General features: G+C 44.7%; 1 long non-coding RNA gene across 3 annotated transcripts; it reads right to left on the bottom strand.

The window, feature by feature from the left end:
* Nucleotides 1-401: 401 nt before the first annotated feature.
* On the bottom strand, nt 402-2,118 carry LOC123153044 (uncharacterized). 3 transcript variants are annotated; one of them, XR_006476362.1, is made up of 8 exons: nt 2,014-2,118; nt 1,788-1,907; nt 1,617-1,698; nt 1,359-1,525; nt 1,186-1,267; nt 1,028-1,088; nt 830-940; nt 402-756 (listed from the first exon to the last, which is right to left on the bottom strand). It is a non-coding gene; the product is annotated as an uncharacterized lncRNA (long non-coding RNA). The 3 variants fall into 3 exon arrangements; XR_006476363.1 differs by having other exon boundaries at nt 843-940; XR_006476361.1 differs by lacking the exon at nt 1,186-1,267.
* Nucleotides 2,119-8,242: the final 6,124 nt, after the last annotated feature.

Genomic DNA, 8,242 nt, shown 5'->3' with positions numbered 1-8,242 from the left:
AGAGAGATTAGTGATATGGGAGTGCGTAATCAGGTCGTGGCTGCGTGCTGCAATTAACAGGCCACTTTTCCTTTCATGATGGCCTGTTAGGCAATATTTTTTATGATGATTTTTTTATATTTTAGCGTGCAATGAGCTGCACATGGGCTGAAACGTTCATGTTAACTAGATCGGGAGCGCGCCTTGGCGCGGGGTGCCGGTTCCAACGTTAATTCCTTGCTTAGTGGTAGCCAAGACTTAGCATATGCATTCAAGTACTAATTTAATAGATGCTCAAAAAAAGCAAGGTACACACTGGTCTATTACTGATGGTATCTACATAAGTCCGAAGACAGAACAGAGCACACAACATATACAGGAAATAAAACATATGATACGACACAGTAAACGGACTAGAAAACCGACATTAGAGCCACAGCTTAACTGGTTCATAACTTACATCAACCACAGAGTAGTTAATCCATCAGAAGCACCATCTCATGGCACTGACCATACATCGTTAGCAACCAAGAGCTAAACAAACACCACACAAAATAGAAGGCCAATGCTGATCATAGTACCAACAGCAGCTGGTCTTTCACAAGCACCACATTAAAGTTTCCTGGGGTCTGTGTAACGTAACATCGCATTGCAAGCAATACGGCACGACAAAAGGGACGATGGACCTAGGAAGAAGCTTCACCATCTAACACACGTCGAGACGTCCATTCGCTAGACCATCAATGCGAGAGCACATCTAACCAACACATTGTGGTCCTGCAATAACACAAGTTCAAGTAAGAGCCAAATCGTGTACAACATAGGAGGCGACCGACGATATAAAAGGTACCTAGCTGACACACCAAAATAATGATCCGCCTAGGGCCGTTTGGACTACAACTTAGCCCTTTTAGTCACGGACGTCTCGTCTTCATCCGCCGTCAGGCTTTCAGTTGATTTGCTTCAAGAACAAATAACAATTATGTACAAGAAGTAGAAAAATTATGCATATATTGTTAAACACTCGTATCAACCCACACCCAGATACCTCAACGTAGCAGCAAGCTCACCACCGAGACCAGCAGAGCATCATCCAGTTTTTCGAGCCCCTAGCAGGCATAAACAAATATTCCTTGTCAACTGACCATCAAACAACCATGTGAATAGGTTTGGATGTATTTTCACCAAGCAAACGAAAGGAAATACCTAAGCACGGCCATCGGAAAACAAGGGTTTACACAACACAGACTTAGGTAGACCACTTGCTGGCACTCTCTTTATATCGACACTACAGGTCACAGACCCAACAAATTCACATCACATATCTAGAATCGTTTGTTTACGCCATCTTGGATCATTTTTGTTGGAACAGCTCATACCTTTTGTTGACTGAGGCCGGGGAAGAATTACTCTTCTTTCCTTCAGGGATGGTAAGTTCATAGAAAAAATACATGCAGCAGTATATCAATACGGTCAAGGCAAATGCATAGCTGTTGTCTGTCCCTGGAGGACAATCTTTTCTACAGGAGAGAACTTGCCCTGGAGCCTTTAGCAATAAGATCAAGAACATAAGCATATGATTAAATCAGGCAAAGGACAGCACATAATTAGTGCGGAGATAAACAGATAGCATGTACCTCTTATCAAAGTCTATCATCTCAGAAGTGTCATCATTTATGTACCACCGATGCGCTACACTTCCTCTCACACCCCTTCGACCTACAGACCGCAACCAAAGACATAGCACGTCACATAAACAGACATGGGCAAAAGAGTAGCCATCTAGTCAACCTAACAAGAGTTCTTACCTTCATAGGCCTTCACCAGAGTTCCAACAAATAGTGCAACCACTGGTTCAATCGAGCCCAGCTCGATAATGTAGTCTCCCTGAAAGGTTGTAGCACGTTCGCCCCAGAGCACAACAGTAACTGGCACCCATTGCACAAAATATAAACAAAATATACTGAAAGCAATGGCAGGCTAATAGAGACAACAACACAAACAACAAGCACCTGACAGGGCAAGATGGCATACCTTAGGTCCATGATACTGATACAACGCTTTGTGGAAGGCTCGCTCCTACTCGAGCTATGATACTTAACAACATCGGATACACCAGTGATAACGCCGAGCACATCTAGACAACCAGAGAAAAGGAAAACATCTTACGGGCACACACAACAAACAAACGAAGACAATGATCGTGTAGGCAACACACTTGTGAAGAATTCAGGTGTCTCGAGAGGTGCAGGGAGGCGTGGCAGTTTAGTGAGTGAGTAGGTGCAGAAGGGAAACTGAGCTTCTAGATCAGTATTAGGATCGGCCGTACTGAACCTATTGAACCTGAAACTGAGCTTCTGAATCAGTATTAGGATCGGCCGTACTGAACCTATTGAACCTGATCATGTGTATGGCATAGACAGGCTTGAAACAAGGTTTGTTCAGGAACACCAAGAACTGTGAAATGTCATATGCACATCCTGCCTTCATTTTGCCCATAAACTTAGGCACAAGCTTCTCACCAATCTCAGCATAGATGTGGTTGCCCTGCCAAGAAACAACATGCATCAATTACCAAGCATAGAAGGCTGAAGAAAATTACAACCAATGCAGGCGCCGAGGCTGGAGAAATCATATACCCAGGCATCCGAAAGGACCATGTCAGTGTGTTTGATAGGGCTGTCATCAGCGTCTCCACGGTGCTGCCACAAATGTGAAACATACACACGGATGGTCAAGTTCCTGTCACCGACAACAAGAGACTACAGAGCAGCCATCGCCATCTACAACAAAAGGGTCATCACCAAAACACATGACCACTGTTAAACTAAATAAACCAGTATGACATAAGCCACGCCAATACATGCAAACACTCAAAATATCAACCCCACCATATGGAACACACTTATTCAGCCATCGCCAAATGCCGTGTAACAAGATATCATCCAACTCACAAAAGCATGCCACTGACTACCAAAATGAAGACATGCGTCGTATACAAACCTAGGCCATCCCTGCGGCCCGAAAGACCTCAGGAAAAACAATGTTTTTGGTCTCAGAACCACAGTTGCCATTAGCATCTAATATAAGGATTTTCAAAGAAGCTCTTGAAGTAACACGAGACACTGCCACATACAGCTGCCCGTGCGTAAAAACAGGACCCTTAAGATATATGCCAACAGCAGACAGGGTCTGTCCCTGGCTCTTATTGATTGTCATGGCATAGCACAAACGAACAGGAAACTGGCGTCGCCTAAGCACAAAGGGTGCATTTCCTTTCTTCGCCAATAACTCAATCCTGGGGATATAAACGGTATCACCCACATTGGAGCCAGTCATAATAACAGCCTTGATAAGCCGGTCGCCCAATTCTTTTACGATCAGCCGGGTACCGTTACACAAACCATTTGCCTGGCTAAGGTTTCTAAGAAGCATAATTGGAACACCAACCTTAAGAGTCTGCCTATGGTTTGGGAAGTTTATAATTTTAGTTGCATTCAGGTACTCAACTGGATAATAAACTTCTTTGTCTCTAACAGAATCTGCAGAGTCGTCAATAGAATCAGCACTTAAATAGTCCCTGCTATCAGTAGGAACCAATCTAATAATATAGTCATTAATATCCTCAGCATGGTCGTTGGTAGGAACTAAAATGGCTCTCTCTTGCAAGTAGCCAGAGTTTAGGTAGTTGAGTAAAAAATCACCATAGACAGAAGAAACAATAGCAGCTATTGGGCCATCGGTCGTACGAACCAAGAGGTCGTCTGGTATCTGTATCCAAGAAGCCTCGACATCATCACCTCGCTTTGTAACAGGCAGCTTCCCCTCCCCAGATCTAGAACCCATCTGCTAAACAAGGCAACATCTTGCCGCGCCTGAATATCCGCCCCAGGGACAAATAAGCGCATGTTAATAGAAAGCGATAATTTCCAAACAGAGTGCCACAACGGGGAATTTGTGATTGCTGCATCAATAATCTGAGGCCTAGTACCTCCCTCGACCGACCGGTAAGATTTGTCTAAGGTCACCACCCAAGACCATTACTATTCCACCGAACGGAACATCTGCAAGATCTGGATTACCCACAGAGAGGACATCACGCAATGTTCTATCTACGGCCTCAAAGCATTTCCTGTGTGTCATAAGCGCCTCGTCCCAAATAACAAGCGAAGATACCATCATCAACTTACAAAGCCTAGAACCTCTTTTAATATCACATTGTGTATTATCCTCAAGAAGAATAGGTATTTTAAAGCGAGAATGAGCAGTCCTCCCACTAGGCAACAACAGTGATGCAATGGCGGACGATGCAACAGTAAGCACTATCTTCCTCTCACCCCTAAGGAGAGCACATATTGCACTCCACAGGTAAGTCTTCCTAGTACCGCCGTACCCGGAGACAAAAAAAAAGCCTGGTTCCCCCGCCTGTACGCACCCCACAATCATCTTATAAGAAAACAACTGGTCCTCATTTAAACTATCAAACATAACTAAGGATTGTTCTGCTAAAGCACATGCATCATAAGACAATTCCTCACGGATTAGACGATTATCATCAGATTGTTCACCTTCGCAAGAGTGGGGCGGTAAATTAAAGTTTCTTATATCAGAACCGTGTTTCAAAAAAACGTCGGCCAGCTCATCGAGAAGCATATCTCTTAGTCTCTCAGGAGGAACAACATAATTTCGATACCTAGGGCGTGACGCAACCTATACTGGATATCATCGTACATGCTAACACAATAACGTTCAAAGAAACCCAGTTCATCCCTGATAGAACAATGCATGAGCATGGTCACAAACAGCTACCTAAGCCGATGCCCAAACCCCAAGACAACCGCTTCATCAAACGCTGTGTACCACTCACTATCATCTCCTAATAAACCACGCGCAGCGCAAGCCTCTTTAAAGGTGTGATAAAGACGACCAGCATACGTTTGGAGATCTTCGAAAGACCTAGCCCCCTTAACAATCATCAAAAGCATGCGTAAATAATACAATTCACCACTCAAAGGATGCAGATAATATACGCGGCCAATCTTTTCACCCCTACCCCTTGGATGCCATGACCTACTTTTAACATCCCATGTCCAAGCAATTGGAAAATCACAGTACGTCAATGACCGAGCTTCTTCGAACATCTCATTCGCAACAAACCATTCGGTAAGCATAGTCTTTTGCAAGAAGTCAGAACCAACAATTTTCGTGAGGTCAGCACCAGCATGATAGTAGACAGTATTCATGCCAGGCATATGAACAGTGAGCCTTTGAACCGACGGCATTTTAAAGTGTATCTCAAACCCAAATATGCGCCATAATGCATCATACTCACATATATAACGACATATCAAATACTCTTGAACCTCGTCCACTGTACGACAACCAGATTTAGTCAATTTTTTTAACCTTTCTAACATGACCTTAGAGTAATCAGCACCCTTGGTGACGTACTTGAAGAGGTATTTCATCACTTATGTCTTATTACACCGCTCTACATTTATATGGCCCTGAAATTTCTTGAGCATCGCCATATTATAAGGAACAACATGCCTATTGTCAAGAAAGTGACCATTTTTATAAACCCTTCGACCGTCATCGCGACGTCGATATAAGACAAACCCGTTATCGTCAATGATAGTAGCATCTCTAAAATCCTTTGGAAAATATTTAGAACAAACACCTTTTTTCATGCAGACACATTTATCGTTCATTTCACCACATGGGCCATGCATCATAAACTCGGAAACTAAAGCATACCCTAGAGGATCAAGCAATGCATCAGGTATCTCAACAGATATTAATGAATTAATATTTTCAACACCAATCCCACCGTTGCCCCCTATTCGCCAGACAAGTATATGCGCGTGTGGCAGCCCACGCTTCTGGAACTCAACAGTATATAGGACTGAAAAGGAAATAAAAAAGATAAGTCAGCCAGACCTGCAAGCAAAATAAACAAAAGGCCGGTGAGAAACACCGACCACACACAAAGCACAGCAGCACATAGTACCAGCTTTAATGGGGCCAAAAGCCCGGCCTGACTTGATCTCATCCAAGTACTCGACAAGCTTCATGTGATAGACCCTAACAACAACATCTGCCCTATCAAAAGGCGCCTGCCCTGGCTCTAATGCAGCGGTGATCTCGGGCCACTTGGGATTACAAGTGAAAGTGGTAAATACGTCTGGTGCACCATGCACCCGACAAATGGCAATGCCATCATGGAAGTTCTCATTAAAATAACGACGACCACCCATGTGACTGGAGGGCAAAATGGTCCTCTTTCCAACAGCGTCGCCATCTACACACCCATCACCTACTGCATCGGTAATACCCTGCATATGCTCTGATCTGAACATGTCCTGATTTCTTATGATATACCATAGTCTACTCTCATCGATGCACGCGCGTGCATCAACAACAGACTGGGAGGAGAGGAGACCATAGCATATATATGGATTGGGCTAATCACCTTTGTAATGGCACATAAAACGATAGTAATCTTGCATGGTCATCCTATTCCGACTATTCGTGTCCGAGTCACCACCCCCAGAAGGATACAAAGAAGACGCCTCAACAGATGGACTTCCAGGTGCAGGATCAGGATCTACGGCCCCATCATCATCACCTTCTTCAGGAACAATCAGGTGAGGAACATCAATCTGGAACCCCCTCTCACCATAAGGAAAAAGCAACGGGTATTGCAGAGGCATGAACGCAGTGTTCAGAGAAGATATCTGCTGCAAACCATCAGAACAACTGCGGACAACAATATCCCGGGAAGATGCCTCTAACGTGAACCCACCACCGACAACCAAAGCAGCAAGCCCAGTAGTTGTAGGCAAGCTAAATTGTGGACTATCACCCTCTGAAGGCCCTATAATATGAAACGAGATATCCTCGATAGGTTCATCATCGTGATCCTCTATCATCTTACTCGCCTCCCTAAAGGTCTGTACCAATGGGTTAGACTCATTAAGCATATCTCTAAGGCCAACCACAATACTCTCATCGACCCCCCCCCCCAGTAGGTTTATCGTCCGGATTTAAAGCATTCATCCTATGTCTAATCTCATTAGCGGGGTCATGTATGTACAACTCAGCAAACTTAGGAGCATCATCACCACTGGGCACCAGTGAACCAATACGATGAGACACTTGACCACTGATCTTGAAGATCTTAGGCCCATGGCTGCCACCAAAAGAGCGTTCAACGGTAGCACCCATCAAAGTAAAAGCGAACATACAATTGTACTCACGTATAGCCCGAATGAATTTTTTAGCACGAGAAGTACCATCGAATCGAAGGAGCTCCCGGAGATAGGCCGGGGATCCTTAAAGGGAGGAATATAGACCTTAGCGCCTTTACAACAACGATTGTAAACCATCTTACGTTGTGTCCAGGATGACCCGGACTTGGAACACTCAGCAAACCAGAAGGAGGCACCACGATACCGGCATAAGAAATTCGGAGGGCCACAGTATGACCTATCTGCATAGCACGCTAACAACCACCAAAGCACAAGACTATCAGGCACAAACCATGCGTAAAGGAAAAACAACAATGACACGACCAGGGAAATAATGATTTTTTAGTAGGTACCTTTAAGAGACTCAGCAAACCCAACCGAGAAACCTTGCCAATCCTTCGGCAAAGGCCCTTTGACAACAACATCTAACTAGACACGTACGACCAAATAAGAGACTACGTGGAAACAACAAAAAGCAAGAAGAAATCAAGGAATTCCATGCACCTTCTTGTCCAGGATGACGCGGTCTAATCGACACTTTACGCTTTTTCCGTTTGTTGCGATCCACCCCGGTAACCTCCGAGATCACATAAACCAAGAAACCATGCCAATCCTTTGGCAAGGTGCCGTCGGCGACATGTTCTAACAGAACATGCAGAAACAGGTAAGGCACCACACACCCAAATGATAACAACTAACAACAAGCTAAGAACTCGCACGCACCTTCGTAGTGAGCACGCCGAAACTCAACGCACCCTTTCCGTTTTCTGCGATTTGCAGCCGCCACGGCCGAGCTCAGATAAGGAAACCAACCATCACCTAACACGTCATAAACAACACGGAAATGAAGTAATTGGTAGAGCACCCTAAGAGACAAGAAGGAAGAGAAACTACGGACAGAGACTTACATGTACGCCTGCGAGGAGGAAACCCAATAGGCTAACGCAGCACGTAATGCCTAGCAATCCCAGCGCCAGGCACCCGCCGAGTAGGGACAGCAGCCCCAAGTCCAA

Source organism: Triticum aestivum, chromosome 7A (genome assembly GCF_018294505.1).
Source record: "Triticum aestivum cultivar Chinese Spring chromosome 7A, IWGSC CS RefSeq v2.1, whole genome shotgun sequence".
NCBI lineage: Eukaryota > Viridiplantae > Streptophyta > Magnoliopsida > Poales > Poaceae > Triticum > Triticum aestivum.
Note: the sequence above shows the minus strand (reverse complement) of the source record. Positions and strands in the feature narration are given on the sequence as shown.